Here is a 12,587-nt window from a genome sequence, read left to right as displayed (position 1 = left end):
TCCCAGGACTAATCCAAGATCCCCACTGCATTTTGTCCTTATTTCCTTAGGCTCCCCTAGTCTGTGACAGCTCCTCAGTCTTGTTATTTATGCCCTTGAAACTTTTCAAAAGCATTAATCAGTTATTTTCTTGAATGTCCTTGATTTGGATTTGCCTGAGGTTTTCTCATGATTAGGCTGCAGTTGATGCATTTCTGGCCAAAAAGCCACAGAAATGATGTCGTGTTATCTGTAGTACATCGTATCATGGGGTTCGTGATGTTGCTTGTCTTATTACTGTTGATGATGACCTTGACCTCTTGGCTAAGGTGTCTTCTCCACTGTAAAGTTACTATCTTTTCTTTCCTTTATAGTTAATAAATATGTTCAAAGAGTTGACCCGAGACTATGCAATTTCTGGGAAAGGTTTCTTAGTGGATTACTGGCTCCCTCATTCGCAAACCCGCTTGCTTTTCTTAAAAGTTCCAAGAGATTAGTTGATAGTATTTACCTTTATTATGCCTGCCCTGCAAGCACTTTGGTTTTTTGTTTATTCAATATATTTTTTTTAATATATTTATTTATTTATTTGGCTGTTCCGGGTCTTAGTTGCAGCATGCAGGATCTTTAGTTGTGGCATGTGGGATCTAGAGCCCTGACCAGGGATCGAACCCAAGCCTCCTGCATCGGGAGCATGGAGTCTTAGCCACTGGACTACCAGGGAAGTCCCGAGATTTACTTCTTCTACTTGTAAAAAGAGCACATCTTCATTGTCAAAAAAATATGATGTGTTCATAACCACGCCTTTAGAGATTGGTACCTGTTGTGGACTAAACATCTGTGTCCCCCCTGCCACACACACAAATTCATGTTGAAATTCTAAGCCCTGATGGGATGGTATTAGGACATGGGGCCTTCACGAGGTAGTTAGGTCATCACAGTAGAACTGCATGAATGGCACCAGTGCCCTTAAAAAAGGGACCCTATAGAGCTCTCTCATCCCATCCACCATATGAGAATACAGAAAGAAAAAGGTTGTCTGCAACCTGGAAAAGGGCCCTCACCAGAACCCAACCATGCTGGCACCCAGCCACCAGGACAGTGAGAAACGTTTGTTGTTTATAAGCCACCCCTACTTTGTTACAGAAGCCTAAGACAGCACTCTAGAGAGTCTGAGCTGCACACACACACACATATATATGCACATATCTATTTGAATAAGATCCTTGGTTTAGTTCACTGTATTGTGCATGTATATGTATACGCACAACGTGTGTGTGTGTGCGCGTGTTCATCCCAGTGAACCCTTTTAACACCACTAGAGTCAGATACCATAGGCTTATTAAGTCCCAGTCCCACCATGAACTTTAGGAAAGTTACTTAATTCTGTATGCTGATTTGGCCAGCATCTGTTATTTGTTGATGGGATGAGCAAAATTAAATAACATTTTTGGAAGAACTATTCAGTAAGGTAGAAGTAAACATTTTATGGCCTGTATTTAAAGGAAATCAACTGAACATGGCCGTGGGGCAGGAGAAATCACACCGTGGACATCTGCAACTATAGACGTCACATCTGGACCATCGTTCAAAGTGTTCATTGCAGAACTCCTTAGCGACTGGAGGGAATGCTACCTGGTCTCCAGGATCTGTCTACTTCTAGTTTATTAAGTGAGGCTCCAACAGTGTGTAAATTTATCAAATAAGTGATAAATGTGTGGCCCAAAAGACAATTGGGAAAAGATTATTACTTCTCCCACTAGTTCCCCCGAGAACAACAACAAGAGCTAACAATGGTGGAACACACAGCTTGCACTGGACCCTGTGCCTTCTAAGTATGTTCCAAGCACTAGTTCACTTAACTCTCATCACAGCCCTTGCTAGGAGGTATTATTATTGCTTACAGTTTATAGTTACAAATTGGGAAAGAAGCACGTCAAGGCTGTATATTGTCACCCTGCTTATTTAACTTATATGCAGAGTATATCGTGTGAAATGCTGGGCTGAATGAAGCACGAGCTGGAATCAAGACCGCTGGAAGAATATCAATAACCTCAGATACACAGATGATACCACCCTTATGGCAGAAAGTGAAGAAGAATTAAAGAGCCTCTTGATGAAAGTGAAACAGGAGAGTGAAAAAGCTGGCTTAAACTCAACATTCAGAAAACTAAGATCATGGCATCCGGTCCCATCACTTCATAGCAAATAGATGGGGAAACAGTGGAAACAGCAAGAGACCTTATTTTTCTGGGCTCCAAAACCACCACAGATGGTGAATGCAGCCATGAAATTAAAAGACACTTACTCCTTGGAAGAAAAGCTATGACCAACCTAGACAGCATATTAAAAAGCAGAGACATTACTTTGCTGACAAAAGTCCATCTAGTCAAAGTCATGGTTTTTCCAGTGGTCATGTATGGATGTGAGAGTTGAACTATAAAGAAAGCTGAGCACCAAAGAAATGATGCTTTTGAACTGTGGTGTTAGAGGAGACTCTTGAGAGTCCCCTGGACTGCAAGGAGATCAAAACAGTCCATCCTAAAGGAAATCAGTCCTGAATATTCATTGAAAGGACTGATGCTGAAACTCCAATACTTTGGCCACCTGATGCGAAGAACTGACTCATTGGAAAAGACCCTGATGCTGGGAAAGATTGGAGGCAGAAGGAGAAGGGGACAACAGAGGATGAGATGGTTGGATGGCATCACCAACTCGATGAACTAGAGTTTGAGCAAGGTCCGGGAGTCGGTGATGGACAGGGAGGCCTGGCACGCTGCAGTCCATGGGGTCACAAAGCATCAGACACATCTGAGCGACTAAACTGAACAGTTTACAGAAGGGCATCCCTGGTGGTTCAGTGGTAAAGAATCCACCTGCCAATGTAGGTGACTCTAGTTCAATCCCTATGTTAGGAAGATCCCTTGGGGAAGGAAATAGCAACCCACTCCAGCATTCTTGCCTGGAGATCCCCATGGACAGAGGAGCCTGGTGGGCTACAGTCGATGGGGTCACAGAGAGTCAGATACGACTTAGTGGCTGAAGAACAACAACGGCAGTTTACAGATGAGGAAAATGAGGCACAGAAGTTACAAAAAGCAGCTTGCTCAAGGTCACTCAGCGAGCAGCTGGCAAAGCCAGAATCTGAGCCCAGGCAAGCCTAACTCCTGAACGCAGGCTCTGAGCTCAATGCTCTCCTATTGTCATAGAAGGCACGAACATACTCTCATCTGGAAGACAGAGGCCATCCATGAATGTGAATTCTGGAGGAAGCTGAACTGAATAAAACATTCAAATGACAGAGGAAAATCTCTTCCAGGATGGAAAGACCTGAGAGAAGAAATAAGAAGGGGCTCTCAGGATCTCATACATTAACTAGCAGTCAAAGCAGGTCACTGAGACAACAGCCTGGAAACATCTGAAAACAGTGTGTAGGAAGGGACTCCAAGTTGACAAGTTAAACAAGCAGGTTATGTGAAAAGAGAATCCAGCAGTTACTTTTTTTTTTTTTTTAAGTAACAGAAGCGCAGAGACAAGGCAATCGAAGATATAAGACCTCAAAGGAAAAGAGATGAGTGAATCAGAATCCTTCGAGCTGTCATCTCCAAATAAACACAATGATGCCAACCCCTAGCCACATGCTCTTGTCATTCCTCCACCACCAAGATGTCTTTAAGAGCTGCAGTCGACAGCGCTGTCTGCACTTCGTCCAGTGTGAGCTGACCTCCGTACTCTGTGGACTGGGCATGGTGGAGTCGCTATCAGTTTTCTAACGGAGAAAACCAGTGGCTAAGCGTCTCCTTATCCTACTGAACCTCTGGGAGAACGACCACTGCCAGCCACTGTCCCCACAGCAAGTCATGACCTCCACACCACTCTCTTCTGCTTCTCCTCTATCTCTTCCCCTAGCATCAGCTTTCAGGCCTGGTTTGCAGTCTCACTTACTAGCTTAGTAACAATGCCTTGGAGCCTTAGTTTCCTGGCCCATAAAGTAGGGTGGTAATAATTTCCATACACAGGGCTATTAAGGAGATAAAGTAAGCCATCTGAAAAAGCTCTCAGCACCCCACGCAGGACATGTATTACAGTGCTCAGCACATTTTGATTTCCTGCACATAAAGACTGGTTTTGGCCAAGAGGCCAACCTAAGCCCTTTCTTCTAACTACAGGCTCTGCCTCGGGGAAATTTACATCTGTTCTATGGCTTGGACCTCCTCCTTGGAGCAAATGTACCTTTATCTCTGGCCCCTATATCTCAAATGAGTTTTTAACCCATATTTCCAATTGCTCTTAGATATGTTTTCTTGGATCTCTGAACGATTTTTTAAATTCAGAAAGTCCTAAAATGCTCTTTCTCCAAATTAGTCTCTGCAACCCCCTCCACAACCTACCCCACGACATAAGGTCGTCAATATTTCCACCATCTATTATGACCATCCCTAAAATAAATAAACAAGAAAACCCTCTAAATTATCCTCTAATCCCAATCTCACTGAGTCAGGAACAGGTATTTTCAGATTCTACGTCAAAACACCTCATCTTCTCTATCACCACGGCTACCGCCTTGTTCAGCTTCTCATCATCTCTTAGCTGGATGACAGCCACAGTCACCTCACTAACTTCCTCCCTGCAGTCCGTGCTTCATACAACAGCCAGAGTTATTTTCCTAAAAACAAGCTTGAACAGAGTACGCCTCTGCTTTAAAATCTTTCTGGTGCAGCCACAGGATACTAACTAAAACTTGTTGGCCAGGCTTCTCAGTCTGGCCCCAACATCCCTTTGTCCAGTCTCGTCTCCAGCCATCTGGGTACCTTCGGGCTTTTGCCCATTCGCTTTATCCTGTATCTCGAAGAGCCTTACTGGCACAGTAACACCCAGCTCCCAAGACGCCCTCGCTGACTCACCAGGACACCATTCCCTCCCTCTTGTGTCCCAGGACACCTGACACATGACATCTTTTGCCGTGGTTGTTTGTATACACGCCACCTCCTTGACCAGAACGGGACCCTGAAGCCAGGGATGGAACTACCTTTCCCTTTATATCTCCTGCACCAAGCTAAGTGCCTGGCCAGCTTGGAGTGAGGCCTTGGTGGTTGTTACTTCATTTAATCAAGATTAATAAAATACTTATAAGTATCAGGCTGAAGCCCAGAAGAACTGGTGCCCTTCATAGAATAAATGTAAAATGTGAAGGATAAAAATAATGGAAGTAGATGAAAAGCAGGAAGAGAGGATGACAAAACAGGGAGAAGCTGAGTTTCCTTATATGGAAGGAAAGCTCTAGCATTTGCTTTGATGATAGTAAATAAATATAGGAACAAATGTTATTTTCAGCACTAAAAGAACTGTTCACCTTTAAATCTTGTCTTGAAAAGAAGAAAAGGACACTCCATAAAACAGAAGGCGTAACAGCAAAGAGACAACTAAGTAATATAAAAATTAAACAACAAATTATATGTAGAAAACATAACAAATGCAAAAGCAACCACAAATTAAAGAGGCTAAATTCACCCATAAGTTATACAATCTTTAAGACTGGATGAACGGAAGACAAAATCCAACAATATTCTACTTACAAAGTTCTGAAATAACAATAATGAAATTAGAAAATGTAATAAAATCACTGTACAAGAAATTTATAGACTTTAAAAAAGAAAAAAAGAAAAGAAAAATTTTAAAAAGAGTTGAAGATAAATATTGTTTTAAGCATTGTCAAAAAAAAAACTAAAAGTGAAACTAATAATCTTTAGAAACAAACAACCAAAAAAGCCTGATTCCTAAGAAGAATTAGATATTTTGAAAGCAAAAAAATGCTTTGGAAGGACACATAATAAACTGGTAAGAAATGCCACCTATAAGTAGGGAACTTAATGCTTGAGGATCTGGAGTGAGGAGGAAACTGCCTTTTCACTATCTCATTTTGCATTTATTTATTTATCTATTTATTATGGCCACACCATGAAGCTTGTGGGATCTTAGTTCCCTGACCAGGGATTGAATCCAGGCTCACAGTGAAATCTCAAGAGGCCTCACCACTTGACTGCCATGGAACTCCTGCATTTTGTACTTCAAATATAAAACTATAAAGTTTTATACTTCAGCTAAAATTTCTCTGAAGAGACTAAAAGTGATACTACTACTAAAGTTAATTACAAAGAGAGGAGATGCATGACACTAGAAACATAGGACACAAAAGCAGCAATAAAATTGTAGGCAAATAGTAGGTACGTGTTAATAAATTTGGATAAACCTAAACAGGCGGATTTTTCATTAAAAATGTAAAATTCTAAATACCTATAAAATACTTAACTTGGCCAACATCTTTAAAAATAACTATATCCCCACCCCTAAAGCAACCAGTCCCTGATGGCTTATTAGTGGATCATTTCAAACTCTCAAGAAACAGACACAACACATTACAGAAATCAGGCCTAACAAAGGCAAGATACAGATTACCGAGTTCTTCTACCAACTGTATTCTAAAACTGGTTAAAGAAAAACGAAAAGAGAAAACTAGATGAAGCTTACTTAAAGTGTATGTTCAAAAGTTTAAAAGAAAATAACAATAAGTAGGACTAGGCTAAACCTTTAAATTGTGTCATGTCATCTGACACCAAAAATTGATTTGTTAAACTCCAACAGATATTCTTAATTTTAAAATCCTAAAACACATAACAAAGGTATCCTTTCTTACCCTTTTGGGGTATCGATAAAAACAAACGTCAACAGTACACTCCAAGGAAGAAATGAGACATGCAATCAGCATGTGCCTCACTCAGGCACAAACCGAAGCAGCATTTTATCATCACCGCTAATTAATACAGGCTCAGAAGTTCTTTCCAAAAAAAGCAACATGAAAAAAAATAAGAAATACAATAAAGGCCGAGGCAAAATTTTTAAAATAAATAACATTGCTGTAACTTAAAAACCCAAAGGAATTACTTAAATGGTTCCAATGAGCTTAAAGTGACCAGAGTCATCATTGATACAGAAAACCAATACTATTTCTGGTCCTCAAACTTGACCATAGTGAAAATCACCCAGGCAGCTTTTAAAAATGCCAATGCCTACAACTCACCCCAGACAAATTGCCTCAGCATCTCTGGGGGTGGGACCGGACATTTGTAATTTATAATGCTTCTAAGGCGATTCTACTGTACAGCTAACTCAAGATACCACTACATTATATATAATTACCTAAATATGTAAGAAATGCAATGCAAAACCACCTGTGATGTTCTCAAATGGGAAGGGAAAGACTGCTGTAAGGCAACAGGAGTGCAAAAGCAGAAGTCTGAAAGCTGACTGTGGACACGGTCAGCTGCAGGGCCAGTGTTTCCAGTCTACTGCAGTTCAGGCAAAGAGGCAGGCAGCTGCCCGAGTGAGTGGAGGGGGACATGACCCACGGAACGGAACAGTGGCAACAAAAGCTAATTAGTCTCAGTCCAGATGTGACTGAGATCAGAAGCACGCATGAAGATTTAACAGAGGCTGAGGAGGTACAAGATTACTTGCATATCTGTGTGAGGTTACCTGTGAGATAAATTCCTAGAAATGCAATTGCTGAGTCAAATGGTATGTGCCTTTAGAAGTGAAAGATCAGATTTAAAAGATCTTAAAGATGAACTTGAACAAGCATGGTGTATAGAATGAGCAAGACACCACACGTGACAGGACAAGTGGAGTGAGAGAAAGAAGAGGTAAGCTGGAGCTGGGCAAGATGGCTCAGCGCGGTCAGGGAGCAGGTAAGGAAATGGCATCACAGAAAATTCCTGGTCATTCCATCTGGCTCTGCCCTTTGCATTCACTTTACCCCCCACGCCCACACCCACCCCCCGCCAGCAGAAACCTGAAGGAGAAGGAGGGCAGGAGCCATGTGGCTGTCCAGGAGGAGAAGATTCCAGACTGACTGGAGAACCATAAGATCAGTGTAAGTGACGCAGAGTCGGTGTGAAGGTGAGCACTAGAAAATGTGTGCATGATAAACTTGGCTTGGGGACTGCCCTGGCAGTCTGGTTGTTAGGACATGGCTCTTTCACTGCTATAGGCGCAGATTCGATCCCAAGGTCCCACCAGCTGTGTGGTGTGGCCAAACAAACAAACCTGCCTTATGCCACTTTCAGCTTAGAGGACTGATATACAAAGGCCACTGAACAGTTTTTATTCCACCTTGCAACTCAAAGTTAAAGAATGAGAAAACAAGACTGTATCTTCTAGCCAACAGCAGCCTGGCCACAATCCACCATGAGGCAGGAAGTTCCACAAGTAACAACTGTGGGGAAATTCCCATGGGCTGGGCGGCCCAGGCTGGTGGAGACGCAGCGATGCTCTCATGGGTTGTCCAAGCCCAGCTCCTGTGCACAGAGCCTCCATTACATACTAGCGATAACTCTGACTCCATTTCTTCTGCTTTCTTTCCAAAACACTCTAATCAGCAAACTGAAGAAAGGTTCTTTATAATCATAAATAATGTAATAAATTTCCTTTACTTAAAAAACTTCAACAACAAAAACCCTCAATATCTAAGCTTGTGAAGGGCATGGTAACAATAAAATGAGTTCCCAACTCTCTCTCTCTCTCTCACACACACACATATAACTTTACTAGGGCACATATATTTCATCAAGAGAAAGCTATGGCTATTTACATTAATTATTTGCCAGTCTGCTTCATCTTTAGTATTAAGTTTCCTATTGCAGAGGGCAGAGCCAAGAACATGGCTTGGATAACTTGGTATCCAAACCAGAGCTTTTCAGATCAGTCATTTAATAAAGCAGAAGTATAAGTTTTGCACTCAGACAGAAAAGCTGACCTTTAACTAAACCTGTATGTTACAAGAGACACAGCACACAACTCTACTTTTATAATACCCAATGGTCAACCTAAGATAGAATAGAACAGGCTCCTATCAAGTGACCTATGAAGTCACCTCAACTAATTTTTCAGATTAATCAAAAAAAGAATCATTTGATCAAAGAACTCAGCAATAAAAGTCAAGGAAGGAGAAAAAAAATGTTTAGCAGCAATAAATATGGCTATAAAGACTTAGGCATGACAAATTGATGGTAACTGATATATGGCAAGAAACTTAACATTCAAATTTATACTATTTACCCAGGAAACATACTTTTTCCTCACTTCATTGGTTTTTCCAGTTTCTCTCTTCTCTTTGTGCAGCCCCTTATGCATCTTCAAAGGTTCAGTTGTTGTTGCCTCTGCAGTTGCAATCCAGTCCTGCAAAAAGAAGCGGCATAGCTTCACTTCACATGAGAAGAGGTAAAGTGGATTCTAGGAAACTGAGTGACCCAATCTCATCAGTCTCCAGAACTATACACAAACAGAAACACCAAGGAGGTGGGGAAAATAAAAAGGGGTCATTAAAGTACAAAATCAGCAAGTGAAAATGATTTAAAATCCTAGTAGTGACTGAAAAAATATTAATGGAACAAAGGCAAACTTGTCTCTGATAATAGATCAGAACAAGATGATTCATTAAAATCTCTTTCCACCAATGAGTTTCCAGCTCTCTCTCCTAGCTGAGATGGCTTAGCAGAAATGATAAAATTAACTGAGGTGTGGCCTTACAGCTTCAAGGATGCATACCATTCAGTTCAGTTCAGTCGCTCAGTCATGTCTGACTCTCCGCGACCCCATGAATCACAGCACGCCAGGCCTCCCTGTCCATCACCAACTCCCGGAGTTCACTCAAACTCATGTCCACAGAATCGGTGATGCCATCCAGCCATCTCACTCTCTGTCGTCCCCTTCTCCTCCTGCCCCCAATCCCTCCCAGCATCAGAGTCTTTTCCAGTGAGTCAACTCGTCGCATGAGGTGGCCAAAGTATTGGAGTTTCAGTTTTAGCATCAGTCCCTCCAATGAACACTCAGGATTGATCTCCTTTAGAATGAACTAGTTGGATCTCCTTGCAGTCCAAGGGACTCTCAAGAGTCTTCTCCAACACCACAGTTCAAAAGCATCAATTCTTCGGCGATCAGCTTTCTTCACAGTCCAACTCTCACATCCAAACATGACCACTGGAAAAGGATGTGCTATTTTCTGATGCTCTTTCAGTCAAAGCCTGGGTTTTTCTAACATGGATTCTAGAGGCACGAAAATGGTCTAGATTGTGAGTTCCAGGCTAAGGAGCTCTGTGGCCTTCCTCTTTGTCTCTGACCCTTATCCCTAGGTCATCCCATTCTACCCAGTGGCAATGATGTGCACACAGTAATTCCTGGCAAATGAATGAGACAGTAACTATGTTTTCAACAAATGGCCAGAAAGGCTTCACATGATCTTAAGATTATTTGGGAAATAAGTGAAAAACCACTGCTTTTGAGTTCTTTATTTCCATCCCAAAGTGTTCTCTTTGGGTGAGATGCCCAGTAAAATGGCTCTAAAGTGAGTTTACCAGAGGGTCTCAGAACTTTGAATGGTGCCTGGGTACACAAGAGAGGGTTGGGACCATGCGTATCTGAATGGAAACAAGTTTACCCCCTCAGGAAAGCACCCCCAGCCAGAGGAGCTCTGAGTGACCATTCCTGTCACGCTTTTACTCTGTCAGGCACTGTTCTAAGAGCTTTAACTACATTAACTCACTCGATCTTTTATAATGACCCGAAGAGGTGGATTCTATTATTCTAATTGCCCAGATGAGGAGATTAAGGCACAGAAAGGTTAAGGAAACTGTGTAGGGAAATGCGCTCTTTACTGCCCTTCACAGGCAGTGGCTCCTGGACACACGTGACCCAGGAGGAAGCTGTCACCTCTTCCACCCTTTTCACTTTCTTTCACTGCTCTCACGGTATCGTAGTAGCTCAATGGCTAAACTAGCTCTTGCTGGGAAACTGTCCTAATGAATAATTTATTAAAAACTTTAAAGTCTCCACAAATGAAAAAACCTGACCTTCTCTTAATTTAAAAACTCATCCAGTGAACATCACACAAAGGAACTCTCCCTAGTTTTGTGGAAAGCAGAAGCAATCAGGATTTTCAGTTGAATACTTAACATTCAGCCATGACTTCAGCTTGTTACACTTATTCCAGATATTCTGCCCTGCTTACCAGATCCCTTCTAACTTTAAAATTTCAAATCCCTCACGCAAACAAGACATTAATTCTTCTGCTGTATGGTTGAATTGATTGGGACCTGAAGGTAATGATGCCAAAAGCTGTGGGTTCAATTCATGGCAAACCACTTCACTTTGTTTGCCTCACGTCTGCAAACCCTTAGCCTGGATGGCATATTTTGGGTCATAATAGGAACCAGGTGGGAGCATGCAAGACCACTAGCATAAATGACATCTGCTGGAGAAGGAAATGGCAACCCACTCCAGTGTTCTTGCCTGGAGAATCCCAGGGACAGAGGGGCCTTGTGGGCTGCTGTCTATGGGGTCGCACAGGGATGGACACGACTGAAGCGACTTAGCAGCAGCAGCAGCAGAGAAACAAGCCCACATCCAATACAGGGGCAGCAGCAGGACTCTGGGGCAGAACCATCAACTCGATTCAAAAAGAAAAACCTCATGATCATGGCAGAGCACCTCTACCTTTCTAGGTCAGATGCTCTTCTCAAGCTCAGATCTTTTGCCAGAATCTAACTTAAAGTCCCTCCTTCAAAAAACAAAACAGGCATAAGAATCAAATAAGAAACTAAGGTTTTTAATTTTTTCACAACATGTGCTCCATCTGAAAACAGAAATTTCTTATTCCTGACACCAATTCCATGATCAAAAAAGCACTTGTGAAGCTTTTCGAAAGTGCCACAAAAATCTCTAGCAGTGCAATACAGCAAACCATCAGAAAAATCTTACTGCCCTCCCATAGGTTTATCTCACTTTCTTTAAAAATCACTCCTAATTTTCATAAAACCAAAATCTGCTTCATCTCCAAATAATATGAAGTTACCTTAAACATGCTTTTTCAAATTAATAAATGAAGAAACCAACTCCAATCAGTCCAGATCACACTTTAAAACAACCAAGGGTCCTCTCAAGGAAGAAGTTTTACCAGCGTCCACAAGTTAAAGAGAAAAAATACAACTCTATTCCTTAATCGGTATTCTAGGAGGACACCCACTTGGGATCATCTGTCTTCCAGTTTTCTTGCCCACGCCTGGAAAGAACTTTCCCAACATCCCAACGCCACGAAGCACATGGATTCCAACAGTCACGAGGTAACTATGACAGCAAAGCCACAGTTACTTATGAGATCACAAAAACTGGATGATGTAATGTTTTAAATTAGGTAAAACCCACATAACATAAAATTAACCACGTTGAGGTGTACAGTTGAATGGCATCTAGTATATTCACTATGCTGTACATCCAACACCTTTATCTAGCTCCAAAACATTTTAGTTATCTATCCCCAAGTGAAATCTGTATTCATTTAGTAGTCGCTACCATTATCCCTGTTCCAGTCTGGCAACCATTAATATCCTTTCTGCTTTGATGAATTTATCTATTATGGATATTTTATATAAATGCAATCACACAATATGTGACCTTTTGCATCTGCCTTCTTTCACCTGACATCTTGTTTTGAGGTGCTTCCACACTGTAGCATGCATCAGTACTTTCTTTTTATGGTTGAAAAATAATCCATTGTA

The 12,587-nt window shown here is 41.6% G+C and overlaps 1 protein-coding gene across 3 annotated transcripts in view; it reads right to left on the bottom strand.

The window, feature by feature from the left end:
• ZHX3 (zinc fingers and homeoboxes 3) overlaps positions 1-12,587 on the bottom strand; it is a 131,430-nt gene that overhangs the window by 53,273 nt on the left and 65,570 nt on the right. For all 3 annotated transcript variants that reach the window (XM_055437421.2, XM_055437412.2, XM_055437402.2), the window contains exon 2: positions 9,107-9,213. The gene's annotated coding sequence lies outside the window, so the exon portion shown is untranslated. The remainder of the gene's footprint in view (positions 1-9,106; positions 9,214-12,587) is intronic.

This window comes from Moschus berezovskii, chromosome 15, assembly GCF_049115385.1.
Source record: "Moschus berezovskii isolate FMDL1 chromosome 15, NW_MosBer_1.0, whole genome shotgun sequence".
Taxonomy (NCBI): Eukaryota; Metazoa; Chordata; class Mammalia; order Artiodactyla; family Moschidae; genus Moschus; species Moschus berezovskii.
Note: the sequence above shows the minus strand (reverse complement) of the source record. Positions and strands in the feature narration are given on the sequence as shown.